General features: G+C 42.5%; 1 long non-coding RNA gene across 1 annotated transcript; it reads right to left on the reverse strand.

Annotated features, from left to right (window-relative positions):
• Positions 1-7,842: 7,842 nt before the first annotated feature.
• LOC143510404 (uncharacterized) lies at positions 7,843-12,887 on the reverse strand. Its single transcript, XR_013129972.1, has 4 exons — positions 12,829-12,887; positions 9,944-10,091; positions 9,208-9,347; positions 7,843-8,086 (listed from the first exon to the last, which is right to left on the reverse strand). It is a non-coding gene; the product is annotated as an uncharacterized LOC143510404 (long non-coding RNA).
• Between the last annotated feature and the right edge of the window lie 7,347 nt (positions 12,888-20,234).

The following is a 20,234-nucleotide window of genomic DNA, read 5'->3' on the forward strand; positions in this document are numbered from 1 at the left end:
AATTCAAATTTTATTGTGCAAGTATAAAGCAATATAAGTTGATCTTAACACTGTGTGTGCATGCGAGAGAGAGAGACAGACATCATATTTTTGTTGGTAGATATTTGAGTCTCAGCAGGCAGTGTCCAGTGGAGCTGAATGTCCCTCCCTCTTAGCCGCTGGCCCACCAACCAGCTCTGTTCTGACATGACGGCTCTTTGTGTTTGTGTAGCCAGGCCGAAACCCCTGGCCACAGGAAGGAATTAAGAGAGGAGAGGAGGGGAGAAGTAATTATGTTTAGCCACTGAATTCTGGAGATCCTTGTGTTAATTATGCGATTCACTACAAAACACTGTCAAGTCAAGTGAAAAGAGCAGGAATGCTGGTACGGGCGGCTCAGAACATGACACCTCCGTGCCCCCCGAGAGGCCGTGTCTCTGCTGTGGACCTAGGACGGCAGGATAAGCTCCTCATGTATAGCAGCGTCCAATTACAGCCCTGCCCATTAACATGCAGCTTTGCATCTCAGCGTGGGTCTGCCGGTTTCTCAGCAATTTGTTTTGTAACTCTTTGTTGAGTGGTGGTGTATGGCACAAACAAAGAACTAACCGCTGGTATATATTAATTGCAAATACTGTTTTTTGTTCTGTTTTTTAATGTCTAAATAAATGTCCACATTTTGTTAAGGATATAATGAATATTTTTATTTATATAATTTCCTCGAGTCAGCAGTTTGAGACTGTACATGACATTGTGTTGTATGCCGAATCAGGAGGAATGGGTTATGCATTAATGGCTTTCAGATTCACGTGAAGAGATGTGTGCGATCCCGAGGAGGCGGACCAGTGTACACTTAATGCCTCTCCAGATTACGGCTCCTCTTTCTGAAGCACGGAGAGAGCAGCAGATAGGATCAGGAGCAGGACCCGGCTCTGCAGGCTAACGTAGTACAGTGGAGGAGAGGAGATGAGAGGAAGTCATTTGTGGACCGAGCATGTTTCATGCCTCAGAAACCATGTGGAATTAAATGGAGTAATCACAGCTCGGGGCACCTTTCTCCCTCTCACTCCATCCTCCTCTCATGAGTGGAGCAGATTACCAGTGGATCAATGTGGGGGCTGGGTCAACACACACACACACACATCTTCCCTGCAGTGGTTTTCATCAGGTGCGTAGGTACTAGTAAGGAATTATACAGACGACTTCTTTTCTTAGTGGAAAAATAAAGGGTGGGCGAGGGTGTTCATCAGCTATTCAGAAATGTGAGAAATCACACAGGTAACGCATTGGGATTTTCCGGATGTATCTCTGAATTCTGAATCGTCTTCAAAAATGTGTTTTGTGATTGGTCCAAACACCTGCCACTCACCCGTTAACATCAGGAACCTTGAAGTCATTTAACCCCGTGTCCTGCCCCCTGCCAGAGAGAGGACACACACAAGGTCAAAGGTAGAGCACTAGTTTTGATTCGGACCAAGCCAAGCATTTAATTGCAGACCTTCCCCCAGGCGACTTCTGTGAATGTTCTTAATCCACTGCCGTAATGCACATTGCCCAATCGTGTATGTGCATTATCTGCACTCAGTGTGTGCTCCTTTGGGCAGTCATTGTGAAACACGTCTTCTGTGAGCTGTGTGCGTTTGGACAATGGCAGTTGAGTATTGAGACGAGGCCATTTATCTTTTTTTTAAGGGTTGGAGAGGTGGTGGCCGGAGGAATCGGCAAGACTCGAGCATCATTGGGAACGTCCGTAATATGAATGTTTTTGATTCCAGCACATGCCAGATATGACCTAGACATTAAGGTGTGATTCTTTTAAATAAAAGCACAGTGTCTGATAGGGAAGGGATATCTTCAACCTTTTCCTGTACAGCAGAGTAGGAAGATGGTCCACATTTGTTCTAAAATCACTATGTTGCACATTTTAGACCTACTTTAAAATGGTCGTCTAGGCTATTAATGTAGTAATGACACTGGAATGAAAAGGGCAAAAGTATTGGTACAAAGAGGTCACAAGCTCACAGGTGTCCTGTGTAGTTAAAAAGAAATCTTAATGTGAAGGGTTTTGCCTTCTGTCCGACGTGTGTGAGAGAGGAGAAACAGGAGATATATTCTGAGCGTACCAGATAGCTGTCTACCAGTGGGTGGCAGCAGTCTCCACATTTTGTGTTAGGTATTCTTAAATGTGTCCCCTGACTTAAGAGTCTACAGCAGGGGTGCCCAACTCGTGTCTATAAGGGGCTGCAGTCCAGAAGAATGTGTCCTTGTCATAATACTCCTTTCAGACCTGCTCATTAACTGATTAGATGAATCAGGTGAGTTTGAGCAAGAGCTTGCCCCACTATGCTGTTCCCCTCTGTGCTGGTCTCTGGAGCTGCACTGACCCCTGATGTAAACTGATGTCTCATGTAAATATATATTCGATATTCAAATGATTTAACTCCAGCTTGGTGAAATACCCTGGATTGCTTTAGTTATTGCCTCACAGCAAGAGCAGCCTGTGTAATGAAGGAAAGAGGCATCACTGACATATGAGCTGTTCAAGTCTCAAAAAATAAAGTGGGAAGTGATAGAAAGTGATTAATACATGTACACTGCCATTTTCTGCTATTTCTGTTCTCTACTAGTGCCAGTAGTGCTAGTGCCTGATAAGTGCAGGGAGAGAGAGAAAGGGCTAACATGGAGGAATGCCATTCTGCAACACCTGGGCAGATTTACTTAGACTGCCTTTTGGTGACTAGAGGGAATGGAGCTGTTTATACAGTGACTCCATCACAATTTCACCATTTGCTTCTCTCTCCATTATGTATTTATTCACTTATTTACACACATGCATTCAAATATGCACCTGCGTCTTCCTGTCGCTCGGTGTAATTCCGCTGATTTTGTCACATCGTCGGCCGATTGGCGTTTCCCTCCCCCAAAAAGCACCTTCAGAGTGTCGTCTACAGCTGGACACGGGTGGTTTTACTGGATTGTGATTAGGTGCTGATGATCAGAGGCTCTTAATTGGAGTGGCACATGTTCCTAGTTGAAGCTGGAGATGTTGGCTAACAGATCTATCAAAAGTAGAGACGGGCTCAGAACAATGGTACTGCACGGCTAGGAGGCGGAAGGTCAATAATCTCTAATCATTTCCGATAGGTTGCCAAGATGCCACAGTTCCGCTGTGTTTTGACTCCTCGGGCCTTTTCGTTCTCCGCAAGATTACCGTCCGCCTGTCCATCATAATGCAATCATAACTGAAAGGTGTTCTCAATCAGTATTGTGGATTAAGAGATTACGCTCATGTTCTTGCCATCCATTATGATGGGCAGCCCAGTGTAATTTGGTGATGGGGAACTGGTCTATTTCCATGGACTATTACCCCGGTCACCCTGAATAGGCCTGTGACAGGTGTGACCTCTCTAATAACAAAAAGAGCATATTGATATAATTGCTCCCATTTTTGTGATTAATTTCATATTGTAATGGGGCAGGATTTAACAAAGCTTTCCCAACTCCCCACCAGCAGTGCAAAGCTTCTCATTACAGGGAGAATTCAGTCTTCGGGCCTTACTGTTATATGTCTGCAGTTAATACAGGTCATCCTGGTAAATGAGCATATGTTATATTGCAGCATGTCTGTGTCCTTGGAGAGACCTGCCATGTGAATGACTCGGATTCAATATAAAAAAAGCCTGACGAGTGAGAATGGAAAGCAGCGGCCACTCATCACTGTGTGTGTGACGCTACACACGCCAAACCAGGATGATTTGCATTTGCAGGCCTTGGACGGGTTAAAAAGGGTGCTCTCTCTCTCTCTCTCTCTCTCTCTCTCTCTCTCTCTCTCTCTCTCTCTCTCTCTCTCTCTCTCTCTCTCTCTCTCTCTCTCCCCCCCCCCCTCCCCCCCCATGACGGACGTCTCTTGCTCCGAGGAGCCCTGCAAACATACACAGCCTTCCAGTCTGTCACTAAAAGCCTGGATTAAAACCTTTTGAATTTTACATGTGTGTAATGGAGTTTTAATTCAGATATATCCAGTTCTGTTCATTATTCATCAGACGGTTTGGTGTTTCTGACTGCAGCTCCGTTCTGTCTGCGCGCTCCTAAGGAACGGGCCGGAGACGGACAAGGCTGTGTTGGAAGTCGTGACCTCTTGTGAACGAAATGAAGCGAGTCCGTTCCCATTTCTACAGAGAACGTGCAAGCTTGGAGAATTGTGAACACAGAGAGGACATAGGCTGAAATGACCTTTGACCTTGGCCATTTGGGCATTGCTTGGTAGTGATTGTATATATTCTTTGCTTTGCACGCTATGCTTTTTCCCCCTCACTGTCCTCCATTCAGGCCGGAGCCCTCTGCACTGCCCCTTCACCTTTCACCCTTCACCCTCTGCCTCCTGAAGCATTCTCTGCTTTGGCTGGCCCATTCTCCAGACTGGAATTGCACTGCACCCTGGAGGTCAGCAGGTAGGCCTCCTGGTGACCCCCAGTCTTTGCCTGTTGCATAGGTCTTCCTGTTACTTTCACATACTGTGCCACGGTGCTGACCCCAATGTGGCAGCCCGCAATCGTGGCCGTTTGTCTCTGCTTTGGCATGCGGCCTGTTTTGCAGGCAAATTAACCCTAGTCCTGAACAGAAGACGGTTGTTAGTGGAGTCCAGTTTAGTTCAAAGCAGTCACTTTTTTGAGAACCAGACCATAATGTTTCAAACATAGTGTGCGTAGGGAGAAAATGTAACATGCCCATCCTGTAATTTCATTTGGGGTGCGGCGATCAAATCGAGGCATCTTCTAAATTGGAGTAATCATTGCAAATTGCTTCAACATGGACAATAATGTGCTAAAGTGACATCTGATAAAACAATGAAGCTGTCATGCAAAAAGTTCCTTACATTGTTAGTAATGTGCCAATTGCAGCTCATCAAAAAAGACTGTGAAGACATTACTCACTTATTTCTCTTAAGTGCCTCTTAAGTTTTAAGAGCTTTGCTGTCCATCAAGCTCCTATTATGTCTCTAGGTAGTGCCCTCTGTCTGTTAATCTTATCAGTTTTATAGCAATTTCATAACGGAGTACTTTAATATACTGTGTGGTTTCAAGCCACTAACTTCTCGAACAGTATCAGTGAAGTATATACAAACATGCACATGTGCATTGAAGCAGGAGAACACTGTTTTCTATTGGAGACACAAGACCTGTGAGGTCACTCTCATATCTCTCTCTTTCTCGGTCTGTCTTTCTCTCTCTCTCTCTGTCTCTCTCTCTCTCTCTGATAGTGGAGAGTAGAGGATGAGCAGGTCTCTGTGGAGTGAATAAATGCGTAAATGCAGGCCGTTCTTCTCTAATCCACAGAGGTGCGAAGGCAGTGAGCCGTTAAATAAGCAGAGTGCTGAGCTGCTTTCCTCTCCTGCTGCATATTGACCAGAGACTTAAGATGATTAATGCAGCACTTTAGCACTGGAGAGAGAGAGGAGGGGGAATATAGATGTTGAGGAGGTTAATTGTTTTGTTTTACTGATAACAGCTGTATAAAGTGATAGATGTGAGATACTACCGTTGCAATATGACTGAATGTGGCAACATAAAGCCTTTATGAAAATTCAGCAGCTGTCAGCACATATACAAACACTGAAAACCGCCTCGATCTGAAAATTTGCCTTGATCACAAGATGAAAGATGGGGTTAGCATTGACTAAATTGCTCAAGCAAAGCTCACACCACGGATTCAGGCAACTGTCTTTGACCAACCAATCTCAGGGGAATGCACATAGTACTAAGAGGGTTTGTAATTGGCTGCTGACAGGTGAGGTGAAGGGTCAGATGCAATCAGGACACAGGTAATCTACTGCAGGAAGTGATTTGCTCATTTTGTTTGTTTTTCATATTCACTGCTGCATGAGCAATTGCCTTGGAGAGGAACACAGTCCTGCTGGATGCTGATTGCAAGTGTGTGTGTGTGTGTGTGTGTGTGTGTGTGTGTGTGTGTGTGTGTGTGTGTGTGTGTCTGTGCATGCGTGCACACATGATTACATGTGTATATGGTCATTCACCAGCTTGAAGCTTTTTTTCCTCTCTGTCACAGCCCTTTGTACTAAAAGACCTCCATATCACATTCAACAAAGATGTCACTTCTCTCTCTAAACCACTGCAGAAAAGAGAAGTCATTTAGGGACTGAGAACTGTGTTTCTTTCATTTATGTAGCTATTTTGTATGGGTTAGTTTTTCCCAGACATTTTTTACAGGAGGTTTTGAAAATCAGAAACGTACTGCCCTCAGGGCGACAGGGCGCTGTAATGCGTTTGACGTGGAGCTACAGCGATTCAGTGCTATCAATATAAAAATGTATATGGATAAAGATGCTGCCAAGTCAAAAGTAGTAGTTTGTCATAGAAGGCCAACGGGTGAACGGCAGTCGCTTCAGAGACCAAAACAGGTAAAAACCTACACAATGGAGGCAGACATTTTGATTGTAATAGCAGGGTCATATTTATGCCCTGTGGTTAAAGGGGCAGATTGATGCAACTCCATTAAATTTTTGGCTCTGGATCCATAACCAAAAGAGTTTCCCAGTTACCACGTGTTTCTGGAAGAGAATGGGTGAGAATGTCAGAACGCAAGGAGCTGATGTATTCGCCTCTGATCCTGAAGACAGCTAACCATTAAACCTGACATGAGGTGAGCACATTATGCTACAGTATGACCTCCGTAGAGTTTTGTGGTTTTGGAAAAGGCTTTTTGCCATGTAGTGTTGCCTTGTTTTTTTTCTTCTTCAAACATTGTCCAGCACACAGAATGCCCTGCAAAAAGGTGAACTACCCTAGCCTACAATCTATGATGTTGGGAATACCTTTAAAAAATACATGCCCTGTTAAATCTGGGTTATCAAAAATGGTTGACTCCGTAAAACGGAAAGATTAACAACACGTGCTTATGGGTTTTACAAAATGTAACAACAACTTCAGGAATAGCAAAGGAGGCAGATCTGGATGAGGAAAGTCTAGTGCAACTTGCCGCTTCGGTTGGTCTAGCAGCAGTCAGACTGCCGTTTGTCTTCAGTAATTAGCAGTTAGTCAGGGAGGATGTTCTGAACGCTGGGCCTCTCAGGTGCCGGTGGAGAGGGTCTTCGGGGAACGCCGGCGCAGATAAAGCGCTGGAGAGTGAAGTGCTCGGGGCTTCCTGGGAGCCATTTGAGCACTCTCCCAAAATCATTTCTGCAGATAAAATGGTTTTTAAAAAGCTGTCTTCAGTAACACCCTAGTGTTCACAGAGTTCTTTTTAAATGTCAAATTAAACATATGGGGTTTAATTTGGGGTTTTATTGGTTTCTGTGAACAAAGTTTAAGTTGCGTGTTTTCTTCAGTTTTGTTTCTCCCTTTCCTCAGTTCACCAAAGATTATTTTTTTTTTGTCCTTGTTTCTCCTGTGTTCATTCACCCCGTTTCTGTGAATGTGCAGTTCCACAATATATCAATCCTACTCTATTCTGTTGCTTACATGGACAGACATGAAGGGTGAAGTGTCATGGAACAGGTTGTCTGTAATTACCACCAATATGAATGAGTCAAGTAGTGCAAGCAGGACAAACCAATAGAGCAGATGTGAGAGGTTTAAATTGACTTCATAGACTATTAACTCAGTCATACAGACCTGACTGACTGCAAGTTGATTTATTTTTATTTACCTTATAGTCTGTGGGGTTTTATTGCCTTAAACAAAAGGTGATGAGTATTACACAATACACCAAGCCAGGGAGTTGTTGCACACACCCTTTGCAGAAGTGAAGTAGATTATCATCAGTCATCAGACTGACAAAAAAGTGATCTTGACATGGGAGAAGATGTTTAAAAAAAAAAAAAAAATTATATAAGGGGATGGAAGTTTACAAGTTGTTAGAACAAAATGTTCAGCAGTGAATTGGCTGTTAAGTATGACAATTTCATGAACAATTAATAATAAACCTATTATTGGATCACTGATGTATAAGTTTGTAGACTCATAGCAGATAGAAGTTGTCAGGTAGAGAATAAAGGGGGAAGATGTGCTCTCCCAATTGTCCTGCACTGTTGTCAGATGGTAATTGGGGCCAGTAATTATGGTAAGTGGAGGGTTAACAGGCAATTAACCTGAAAAGAAAGAGAGAGAATGGAAGAGACAAATAGAATGGAGGAAGAGACAGGCCCTGATGAGTTTTACTACTCGAACATATACCATTTTAATATGCTGAACTTTGCTCACCCATCAACAAAGGTCCAGACTTTGTCAAACAAATGGAGAACTTTAGATCACAAAAGAAGTCAATGGTGCTTAGAATGCCGGGACAAGGTCAGATCAGAGGAGATGAAGATGTCTTTTTTCTGTGCCGTAGGAAGTTAGCACAGCTGTAACGTGTGCGACTGGTCCGGCTACCTCCCTCCCAGCAGGCAGAAAATATGCAGTGTGTGATTCAATAACACGTTCTAAAAATGATTCCCCTATTTGACCTTTTAAGAAGATTAGCACAGTTATAAAATGAGTGGTCAGAGAGCGCTGTGCGTGACTCTAACCTGCGGGGCAGAAGAGCTCAGTTCAGATTAGAGTCCATTTTGACTGGCGGAGAGGGTGAGATGGGCCTGGCCGCGCCCGCAGCTGGTAGGCAGAGGTGGGCATGTAGTGGCGGGCAGCCCTGGAGTGGAGCAGTGCTGGTGAACCTAACCAACGTTAGGCTCCCGGCACCTCCAGACTCCAAAACACTGCTTTGAAAACTTTAACCTGAGCTGATGTGAATGATCCTCTTGGCTCCCCAGAGAGCAAGAGAGAGAGAGAGAGAGAGAGAGAGAGAGAGAGAGAGCGAGCGCATGCGTGTTTGCAGCTGGGGCGGTTAGCTTATCGAAGCTGAAATGATTTTACCCTACCACTGTTTGAAGATGTGCTTTGCCAAGCAGACTGGTTGAAGTTTTAAAAAGCTTAACTCACCCCCCCCCCCCCCCCACCCCTCCCCACACCCACCCAACAGCTCTACATTTTTTACTCCCAAACACAAAATTTACATTTTAGCATTACTTATATATTTTTTTTAAGCTGACCACCCACTCTTTTTTTTTTGTTGTCCTTGACTTGAATGTGTTGTGTGCGAGACAGTGTGTATTGCTCTGCCACAAGGTCATCTATAATCAGAATCACTACAGGCCTCTCAAACCTTTTGTGAGTGTCCCTGCGGTAGGCGGGGAGTGCTGTAATCACATATGTGCAGTAAAGTGGTCTTCACCTGTTTCCTCTCTCTGCTATCAGAGACTCATCCGCCAGTCACCTGTGCAGTGTTAGAGGGCCTTTAATGGATCTGCTGGAGGTTATTGTGCCAACGGCTTTACCCCCGAGTCCAGTGGAGTGTGGAGCAATCATAGGCTTCTGTGGAGGAAGGATAGGGGCAGAGCGTTGAAAAGCTGGGAGTTTTTCTCGGGAGTTACAGTAGCTTGTGCATGCACATTTCCAGAGTGGCAATCTTCCCTTCCTTTTTCCGCTCTGAATAAAGGTGATGAAATCCCTCTCGCTGCTGCTAATCTTGAGCTGACAGAGAGGGCTGCTATACAAGACAGTCTCTATCTGTTATGAGAGGCAGTGGACGTCCGCTTGTAAGCTGCTTATGATATTGACTGCTTGCCTCCTCTCCTTTTCAGCACAGCTCAGCCGCCCAGGGGTACACAAACCACACACACACACTGCCCTAAAACCTTCCTCATGAGGCAATCTCTGTTGCCCCCCCACACACATCCAGCAGTGTGAAGCTCGAAGTTAAGAGGGCTGAGAGCGCTTGCTCCCGTCTGTTATGCTGTTTAAGTGGACCACATTGGCTATTGATTAATGCTATCAGCTGACAGTCAGCAGAGTACTGAGGTAATTTGGCTTGTAAAAAAAAAAAAAGAGAGAGAATGGAACGTTCTGTCTTTGTTTGATATTGCTCTGTATTGATATTTTTATCCTTAACAGTTAAATCAAACACATACCTGTCACCTAGCCACTTTTCTAAACGTCCTTACAGCCCAGAGGCAGAGCTCAGAGCAATGATGTCTTCTTCAAAATGTTTTGTTCAACAGTGCCGGTGTTTGCACTGATTTTGTTCCAACTGCTTTCTGGGAGTAAAAATGGAAGGGCCTGAAATGGCAGGAACGCAGATGACAGTCGAGGTTGGGGGGTGCAAATTGGCAGTTGGGGGGGGGGGGGGGGGGGGGTTTCACAGAGAGGAAGAGAATAGGTTTATAAAACATAATCAATCCACTCTGGCCTGGGCTCAATTATCCCAATCAAGGTTAATTCTTTTGAACCCTGGCACAGTTAAAGGGCACAAATACAAAGGAAAGAGTACATTGTTGAAGGGATTCACAGAAGAAATAGAGACACAAAGGTAGAGGTCTGTAAATCAGTCATTTCTATTCAAAAGCACCAGGACCGACTGATGGCAAAGGACAGCACACTACAATTGCAAAAAAGCATAAAATCAAAGCTATTGAGTTCTACTTTACTTGTGACTGCACATTTATCCTCCATTTAACCCATTTTACACAGGCGTGGAAGGAGGCAGGGTGGCGGCTCAGGCTAAGGAGTTCATATTTCTCATAAACATATTACAAACATTACAGTTTTTCCCAGTCAGTTTGGTTCATTTCTCACATCATGCTTTACATTGGCATCACAACTAGTGCATTTCTCAAAACAGTTAGTGCAAACAGCAAAACTCAATGAAATACCGGCAAAATCACATACTTCACTCAAAAGCAACCAGCTTCAGCCATTGTGAGACCATGACTTACATGTAAAACATGGTCCACAATTACTGTACTTCACTGTTTTGTCCCCTCAGCCTTACACCACACAGTCTTACCCATCTACACCATATAGTCTTACCCCTCTACACCAGTCTTACTTCTCCTATTGACTGTTCACCCTATACATGGCCTTGTCTTTCCATTATGAGACTTTGTGATACTGCCGTGTTTAGCGTCTATAAATGTTTGCCAATTACAGTAAAGGTTCATGAGACGCACCTCTGACCTGTGGTTGAGACCATTGGTTGATCTAAGCCTTCACCAATTCCCTTTCTTACTGTAACTGAATGTTCACTTGCAAACAATTTAATCAAATTAGGATAAATTACCAAAATGTAACACAAAAATTAACTAAATAAATGTAAAATGATGCCGTAGAGATTATGACAACATATTCAGCACTTTTGCATATAATGACCTAGGCGATGACCTAAAGACTAAATGTTTGGGAGGGTAAGACAATTCAACAGCCAATCCATACAACACATTTTGATAAACATGACATAAGCAACACATAATGTAAAAAACAACAGACAACTGCCCATGTCCATTTGCAATATGTACAAAAGCATTTGGAAAATGTTAAACACAAAGAGAAATTCAATTATGATGTGCACAAGTGACAAGGAGATGTGGAGACTGAATGAACTGTTTTGAGAATTTCAATTCTGATCTGAGAAATGAACCAAACCGACTGAGAAAAACTATAATCTGTTAGTCTTTTTGGATTGTGTGTGTGTGTTTGGTCAGTTTACATCAGTTTACAATTGGCTTTATAATATTTATTTAAATGTATTTAAAATGTGCAAGTCTAACAATATAATGAAGCATGTCTAAATGGTGCAGCTCAGCTGAAGCAGGTTCTGCCATCACGGGTCCCAGAGGCTTTCTGTGTGAATGGGGGTTACAGACAGGAACATTCCCATTGGGAAAGCAGGTCACTTCCTGTTCCTCAGAGACCCTGCGGTTTTCCTCCCTTCAGACAAGTCCTTTATATATGGTTGTAAGGAAACCTGCTACACTGACATTTAGAGATAAAAACACGGTTTGTGTTTATATACAGTGCTGCTTGAAAGTTTGTGAACCACCCAAACATGGGCATTGTTTTCCATGTTTTAATTAAAACAATCTTATGAAATTCATATCCGAATCTCAATTTGTAAAGCATATATAATCAGAGGTGTCAAAAGTATTCACATTCATTACTCAAGTAGAAGTATAGATACTAGGGTTTAAAAGTACTTCTGTAGAAGTGGAAGTATCAACTCAAGCTTTTTACTCAAGTAAAAGTGTTAAAGTACTGCTTTCAAAACTACTTAAAGTATAAAAGTAAAAGTAATGTAAGGAAAAAAAGCCATTAAGGACAAAAGCTTAGGTCGCACCACTGGGGTCTATAGTGCACTAGCCCACAGAGGTGTTTTTTACATCTACACCTGATCTACAATTTGACAGCACAGATTCCGTGACTGTTTAAAATTGACATATGAACGCGACACGCAAAACGTTATGTCCATTCAATAACTGCCTTTCACCGTTTCGTATTGTAGCAGCGAAACACCACGATGGAAGCCAGTTACTGCTATAAACCCTTTAACTCGCACTTCAGACATCCACAGCGCGTTGCCTCAGTATCACCAGTTCATACAAGTGGCATCAAGGAAGTATGAAACACTTAGTAATGACGCTTGTTTGGTAAACAATATTCTTTAGTTATCTGATCGTATGTTTAAGCGGGAAACACTAATGTGCGCGATATTGTTGGAATCTTCGTGGCGAATTAAAAAAGGTAGCGCGAGCTAACCAGTTAACGGACGCTCAACGGTTTTACGAGCTATAGCGGATGACGTCGCTCTTCCACCGAGTACTCCTGTTCACCGTTTAAAAAAGTAAGTAGCTTTACTAACTGGCTAACATTTGCTGTCAGTGGCCAACTTTCCCGAAGAACCAGTTTAGGAGCAGTTCTTTTATGTTATATTAAAATGTTAATGTTGAAAAATGGGCACATATGCCCATTGAAAATGAATGTACTTGAGTACAAGGGTTGGTTGGTCATCCTGGCTACCAACCTCCTCGCTGGTGCTTAGTTGGGACACTTCGCTCAAATTCTATTGAGTCTGCCACGGACATCTTTATACTAAGCTACGTACGTCTGCTACGTCCTCGCTGGAGTGTGACGTGACGTGTGCAGGTGTGATGGATCACGTACAAACCAATAGGGTGTCGGAATATTATATGTTTATACTTCTCATCCAACCACAATCAAATTCACTCGATCCGGATGGCGTGATTAGGATAGGGTTTTTTTTTAAAGCGATGACATGCCGGAATGAAAACAAGTCGAAATGAAATAGTAACGAGGCTATTTTTAAATGTAAGGAGTAGAAAGTACAGATAATGGTGTAAAAATGTAAAGAGTAGAAGTAAAAAGTCAGCTGAAAAATAATTACTCCAGTAAAGTATAAATAACCAAAATTTCTACTTAAGTAAGGTAACGAAGTATTTGTACTTCGTTACTTGACACCTCTGTATATAATACATATAATGTAAAGATATATAGCCTACAGTAATTTTATTAATAGTGCAAAAGTATGTGAACTCTTGTCTTGTGTTAACCTCAAATGACAGACTTACATCTGCTTTTGGGGATTTTTGCCCACTTTTTCCAGAACATCTATCATGTCCCGCCTTTTTCTATGGGATTGAGGTCGGGACTTTGACTGGGCCAATCCAGAGTGCAAATCTTCTTTCTCTATTCCTTGGTACTTTTGGGTCATTTACTTGTTGCATATAATTCACAATTCATTCATTCATTAATTCAATTCATTGATCCAGCATGCTTCATCAGGGTTGCCAACTCTCACGCATTGAGGGTGAGACACACGCATTTGCCCGTCTTCACACGCTCTCACACCACACTTCCGATTTCTCACGGCGAAAAAAAAAATCCAGTTTATTTACCTCTGATCCATATCTATGATTCAATGAGTTACTAGTTCGCTCTGGCAGACAGATCGCGGTATAATACTTAATTTGTGTCCATTTTACGTTCGCCACCCCCCCCCCCCCATCCCCCCACGCACTACAACTTATGTTCGCAACCCCCCCACTCAATAATTTACACTCGCCACCTCCTCCAGGTTAAAATCTCACTCCAAGCGAACGTCAAAAGTTGGCAACCCTGCTTCATGTTGGGAATGGTTTCTTCTCTTTGCAATACAATGTATCCTCCCTGTGATCGTGACCAAATAATATAATTTTGGACTCCTCTGTGTAGAGAATAGACTTTCAGAAAGCATCTGGTTTGTCAAAGTGCACTCTGACAGTTTAAACAGGCAACATTGTTCTTTCTTGAGAGCAGAGGCTTATTTCTAGCAACTCTCCCATGAATGCCATGTCTGTTAATTTTTCACCTGATTGTAGACGCATGTACATTTATCCCAGATCCTGCCAGAGAGGTCTGCAACTCTCTGGTGAAGTGCGGGTCGGCCTTTACTTGAATTATTAGTTTTTTGGTGCTTCTTTGTGATGGCTGTCTTCTTCTGCACAGAGTTGCAGTGATGCTGAGTGCCCTCCATTTGTAAATGATTTGTCTTACAATGTGATGTTCTTGTAGCTTTCCAAACACTGAATATACTGATATATACCTGAAAAAACAATTAGTGTTCATCCTTTCCCCATTTTGTCAGATCTTGCAGGATGCTCCCATTCACAACTCAGATCACCGATACACGCACTGGGATAAGGTGCCGAAAATGAAAAATTGCTGCCGTGCAAAGTTACATGAAGGACATGAGGTAGACAGGCCAAGCGAGCCGATGGCGGAGTGACAGCCCTGCACGATGGCTCACACTGATAAACGCTAACCTGCAAATGAAAGACTCTTCAGGCCCCGTCATCTGCTGTCACAATGCAATTACTCGACAGGACGATAGCAAGATAGAGGCTCCCAGGCTGACAGATAATAAAGCTATTGACTGATGTGACTTAATGATTAAACGTTAAAAAAAAGAAGAACAGAAGGGCAGAAGAATGGGAGACTGATGGGATTTGTGTCTATTTTTGTTACTTTTGCCTGAATGTCCAGTGCAGTCTAACTACTCAAGTAACTGGACAGTGACACTGTTTTTGATCTGGTTCTGTACTTCACTCTACAGGATTTAAATGGAAAGGATCATTATGGGGTTAAAGTGCTGAATTTAAATATGACGGTTATGTGTATGTGGAGTGGCCCATACATAATAAGTGGGTCTTTTTTTATGTATTCAGAGCTATTGGACATTTGGCAGTTCAGATGTTCAGTGTTATTATGTCGTCTGGAAGAGAGCTAATGAAAGCTCTAGAAATAAAGTGCAGTGTTTGCATGTGCTATTGTGCTGCTGCTTCTCAACATATGGACCACAGAGGCGTCAGTGCCGGGAATGCAGGCCATTATCATTGCTGGAACTGATGAAATAGATTCATAGAAGTAATATTGGGTCTGTCAGAATGAATTGTTTGATTAACTATTTGAAGGCACTGGTTAGCATAGCAAAAGCAAACAACATGGAAGACCACAGTGGGGAAATGTGCTGAGCTAAAGCACTATTCTGTATACACAGTACAATCAAAGACTACCTTAAAGGGAAAAGCACACAAGCATGACTTCAGAGGACCTACCCAAAGATGATAACCTCTGGTAAGTCTTAAAAAAGGAAAGAGGCGGTTGGTAAATGGTAACAAGCTGGAGCAGTTACAGGAGCTGAAAAACGAACCTGAGTGGACAAAACGACAGCTGCTCATGATCTAAGGCACATCACGGTGCAGCATGGTGGCGTAGTTGTGTGTGCCGGCACTCTTGGCAGACTGGATGTGTGTGACGGCAGAGCTGTGCGGGATCATCAGCTGCTCGGGCCCGGCCGAACGCGTTAACGCTCCGCGGAGGGCTGTTCACTTTTCAGGACAAGGAAAGGATTCTATTTCAAAGCCTAAAAGCAGACATACTTCTTTAAAATGAGTCACCCAGCCTAAACTTCAGTGAGCATGCGTTTCATTTACTGAAAAGAGGACAGAAAATGACTGCGTTACAGGTGTGACCGATCGTTCCCTGTCATCCCCCGGGAAAACAGCCAGAAGCGTGGGGATGTGTAGGCCGACTGCAGACCAACCACGATGATTGTGCTCGTTCGTCAACTTGTACTTCTTGAAATGAAGGTTTTGAGGTTCACTAACACAAAATGCACAAAACATTAGATCTTAACTATACCAAAAGATGGTCAGCAAATGCCAACCATGAAGGTGTTTGTAACTAAGTGTATGCATAAAAGGACTGTAATTTATACACGGTTCATCCAATATATATGTAAATCTGCTAGAGTACAGAGTCACAATACCAAAAATCCTGTTGCTGTGCAATTCCTTGTAGATTATAATGTATTGCTATGGAGAGCAGGACTCATACCTCTTCAGTATGTCCTGTACTGAAGTGAATTGGACTGTGGGAAGTAAGTTTGAGGAATACTCTCAAGTGTCGCTGCCTAAGTGTTTCACTGGGTGTCCTTTGGAGTGCTTTTGACTTTGGCTTGTTGCACCCCTCTTTCTCCTTTCAGTGCCTCCTTGTCGTGTATTTACACTCAGTGATGAGATTGAAGACGTAAACGTGTAATTAGTCTTCATTGTTTTCTTTGCAGATTAGGAGCACCTTCCGAGCGTGCGGTGTGAAGGGGCCGGGCTCCGACGCGTGATTGGCTAGAAGGGGGTCTGGATGGGGCACCCTGCCGCGGACAGAAATGGTGTTTCCCCCTGGGCGTAATTTTAGTGTAGTGAGTGTGAATAATGAGTGATTATTAATCAGAGCCTGCCAGTGTGAGCACAGCCTCCTCGCTCTGTGATCAGAGGTCCTGCAGAACCTCCCCGCTCCCAGGGTGGCATGGGGCTACATAATATACTGCCTGTCTATGCAAACAAAAAACAGGGAAGGTGAAGGAAAGAGCGCAGGCCATAATGCTAGCGAAGCAGACAGGAGAACCAGAACCAGCCTGGCTATTTCTTTGGGAGCAGAGCGCGTTTGTTTCTTGGTTGACTGGTTCTTGGTTTGCTGCTGTGGCATTGTGCCCGTTCTGCTCAACACGGTGAGCAGGCGGAGGTGAAGGCCAGAGGTGAGTTGGCGTCTCCTACCCTGACCCCCTCAGTGGAGACGGAGGCCCCATCACGCATGTTGTATCACATCGGGCTGCTTCTGGCCTGACGGTCTGACAGCTGCTCTTCTGTTTGTTTTTAACTTCTTTTTATGCTGTTCAAAAAAATAACTATGGCAAAATAAGAGAGATAATTGGACTCTATGGAAGAAGGTAGATTAGAGAGAGTGAGGGAGTGTTGGGGTTATAGGTGGATGTAATGGAGGGTTCATTCTCTGCATACACTTGTCTTTTGTGCCTTTCGTGCTTTCAAGGGTTGTGATAACCTGTAGAATGAGTGTCTTGTTTGTAATAGCTGGCAAGCACTTGTCTGACATGAAGGACGTTTTCAGTCTTGGCTCAACAAAGATACATGGATTCATTTTTTTTTAGCCCCAAAGAGAAAAAAAATGCCCATGACATTTAATTGGTCAATGAATATTATTCTGATGCCGTGCAGAATTTAATTACATTTTCTTTGATAACTGTGATGGATTATTATTCTGTTTTCTTGATTCAGTGCATGTATGATATGATGCTTCTCTTAAATGTGAGGCAGGTATCATGATCACGCTTGTTGCTAACTGTTTAAGGGATACAGATATGTAATAACTTGGATGTCAATCACACAAACCGTCTGAACTTATGTATGACTTAATTATACTTAACGCATTGTGAATTATGAATAGTAATATTCATCATAAAAAAAAAAGATTTTTTAAAAATGCCTTAGGTATTTGGTAATAATTGTGTTTTGTGGAAACACAAACAAGTAAACCTTTTCTTTGAGGTTTCACTTTGTCATTTCCTGAAAAGGATAAATGTATAAATGTGAATAAAGGTTGTGTGAGAGTATAAAAAAGTGGCCTGGAGCTTGTGAACTGAACTGTAGTCAACAGACCTGAAGCTTTGGCCACTGTCTGCTAAGCACTAGGTGTGTGTGCTGCAGTATAATGCTTCGAAAGTATCAATTAAATGATTGAAACAAATTCTGCATTATAGATGAACAAAGAAATGTCTCCTGTCGGCTCCATCAGGTCCATGTGGCCATGTATAAGCATAAACATTTAATCGCCTATGACATCAAGTCATAGCATAACTGATTAGAATAAACACATCCCTAAGCAGCGCCATATGATTTTAGTCGAGTAATTTAGCAAATGCGCTGCTGCCCCATTGTTCCAGGGGATCGCTCTGGTTTCATAGTACAGATGAGGTGACTGAGGGAGAGATTAGGGCAGATTATGGGGCCACATGTGGCCAGTGAGGCAGACAGAGATGTCCTGGCACCTCCCCTCCCTGTGGAGCCCCAGCAGTGCAGGCCCAGGGCCCGTGGACACTGACAGCCTGAAGTCCAGCCTAGGGCCCAGAGGCAGGACCGCCAGTCTAGTGACGTGTTCTTATCGTCCACGTCGCACATCCGTTTGGCTTTGTTGACCACACACTGTGTGAATTATATCTCAAATAAAAACTGAGCCGAGTGTCTGTAGAATATTTTAAGAATGTAAATAGAATATCCCATCTGAACTGGTCCCACAATCATAAACAGTGTGTCTTGACCTCTAAATGGACCTTTGAACTGGCTTATAGAACGAATGGATTTAGTTGTTTGAGGCTGTTCTTTCACACGGAAGGTGTCGTTTTTCACCATAATTCTTAATCTCTTTTTCAGCCACACGGAGACTCAGGACCTTGACACAGGACTGGGATAATTAATGCAACAACCAGATTAATACAGCATAATGCTTAAAATATTTTAAAATATGTTTAATATGCAATTTGGATTTATTGTCCTTATCTGGCTGTTGCCTTTAGCTAATCTAGGAGGAGACCCTTCTCTCCCAGGCTGACAGATAAGGCCGGGGAAAAACATCACCCACTGAATGAGATTATTGTTTGTCTGTGCAGGGTCGGACTATTCACTTTGATAAAGAGACACATTTGACTGAGAAAATAAGAAGCAAATTGAATACCCTTTGTGGGCCGAGTCTCATTTGTAACCTCTTTTGAGAGGCGCTCATCTGCAAGCAGACACACATGCATACACACGCAGACAAAAAAAAAAAAGAGGAGTTAGTGCCCTCGTTTACCTAGTGGCCTTTTTTCCCCCCACCTTGAAATTAAGTTCACAGATTGAATCTGTGTGAGTCTGTGCTGGGGAAGAGGCTGTGTGTCCTTCACATTTTTGAACATTCAGTATGTGTGTGTTTACATGTAAATCTTTATCAAATGGAAATCCAGGCTCCAGTCAAAAGGATATGATCGGTATAACAAAGCCCCTGTGCTGTTGGCCTGAATCTGGGGGTGAAATGACATTGTTGAAACAGTTATAGGACAGCACACAAACGAGGTGCTTTTAGATCTTTGTACTGTATTTATTGTCAGCCTCTAATAAAATATGACCTCAATAACAGTATTAAACAAAATGTCAAATTCATTATTATTTTAAAATCAAAGTCTTTAGTCCAGGATTAGTGGCAGACATTTGTGTCACTGATTGACTCAAATGTAAAGTGTTTGTTTGAAAACTAATAAGAAGTTCAGAACACAATTTTTATTTGCTAAACAGTTTTATTTGCTAATTAACATTTAAACATTTTTGTACAAAATCACAAATTAAAACAGAATATGTCTACACATTAAATTGATTAATATATTACATTGCCACAACAATTATCAATTATCATCAATTGATAATGACCATCAAATGTATTAATGGTCAAATGAACTGCTGTGTTAAGATGTAGCTTCAGGAGTGAGTATGTGCATTGCATTGTGAACCTACTGATATTCATGTCATATTCAACTTTTTTTCAATAATTATTAATTTGGAAAATTGTTATTATTATTACTATTGTATTTTTTATTACTAAAGGCAAAAATAGCGTCATATGGTAGAGAACATAATGATTTCTTGCTGGGTTAGAGCTTTGCTCAACCAGCATGTCATGTTGGTGTTTGTTTTTAAATATAGGTCTGTATCGCACATATTAACAGTAGACTCTCAAAGCACTCAAACCACTTTTGTGGTAAACCTCCCTTACAAAACGAATCAATTACCATTACCTAATCAAACACAAAACCATATGTGGCTAGAAAAGATTCAAAACGGAGCTTATCTTTAAACTGAATTAGCCAAAAAAGGCTAGCATACACTGCTGTGCCTTACCGTCCATGTTTAAATCCTGCCTGAATGTGACTAGCTGGCACGCAGCCTTACTGATGGTAGATGCAGGAAATGATGTTTGAATCCTTCTGCTTTCTGTCTGCCATTTTAGTTAATAGTTCAATGTCATTTTTAGGTGTTTATGGAGTCTTAC

The sequence above is a fragment of the Brachyhypopomus gauderio genome, chromosome 3, assembly GCF_052324685.1.
Source record: "Brachyhypopomus gauderio isolate BG-103 chromosome 3, BGAUD_0.2, whole genome shotgun sequence".
Lineage (NCBI taxonomy): Eukaryota > Metazoa > Chordata > Actinopteri > Gymnotiformes > Hypopomidae > Brachyhypopomus > Brachyhypopomus gauderio.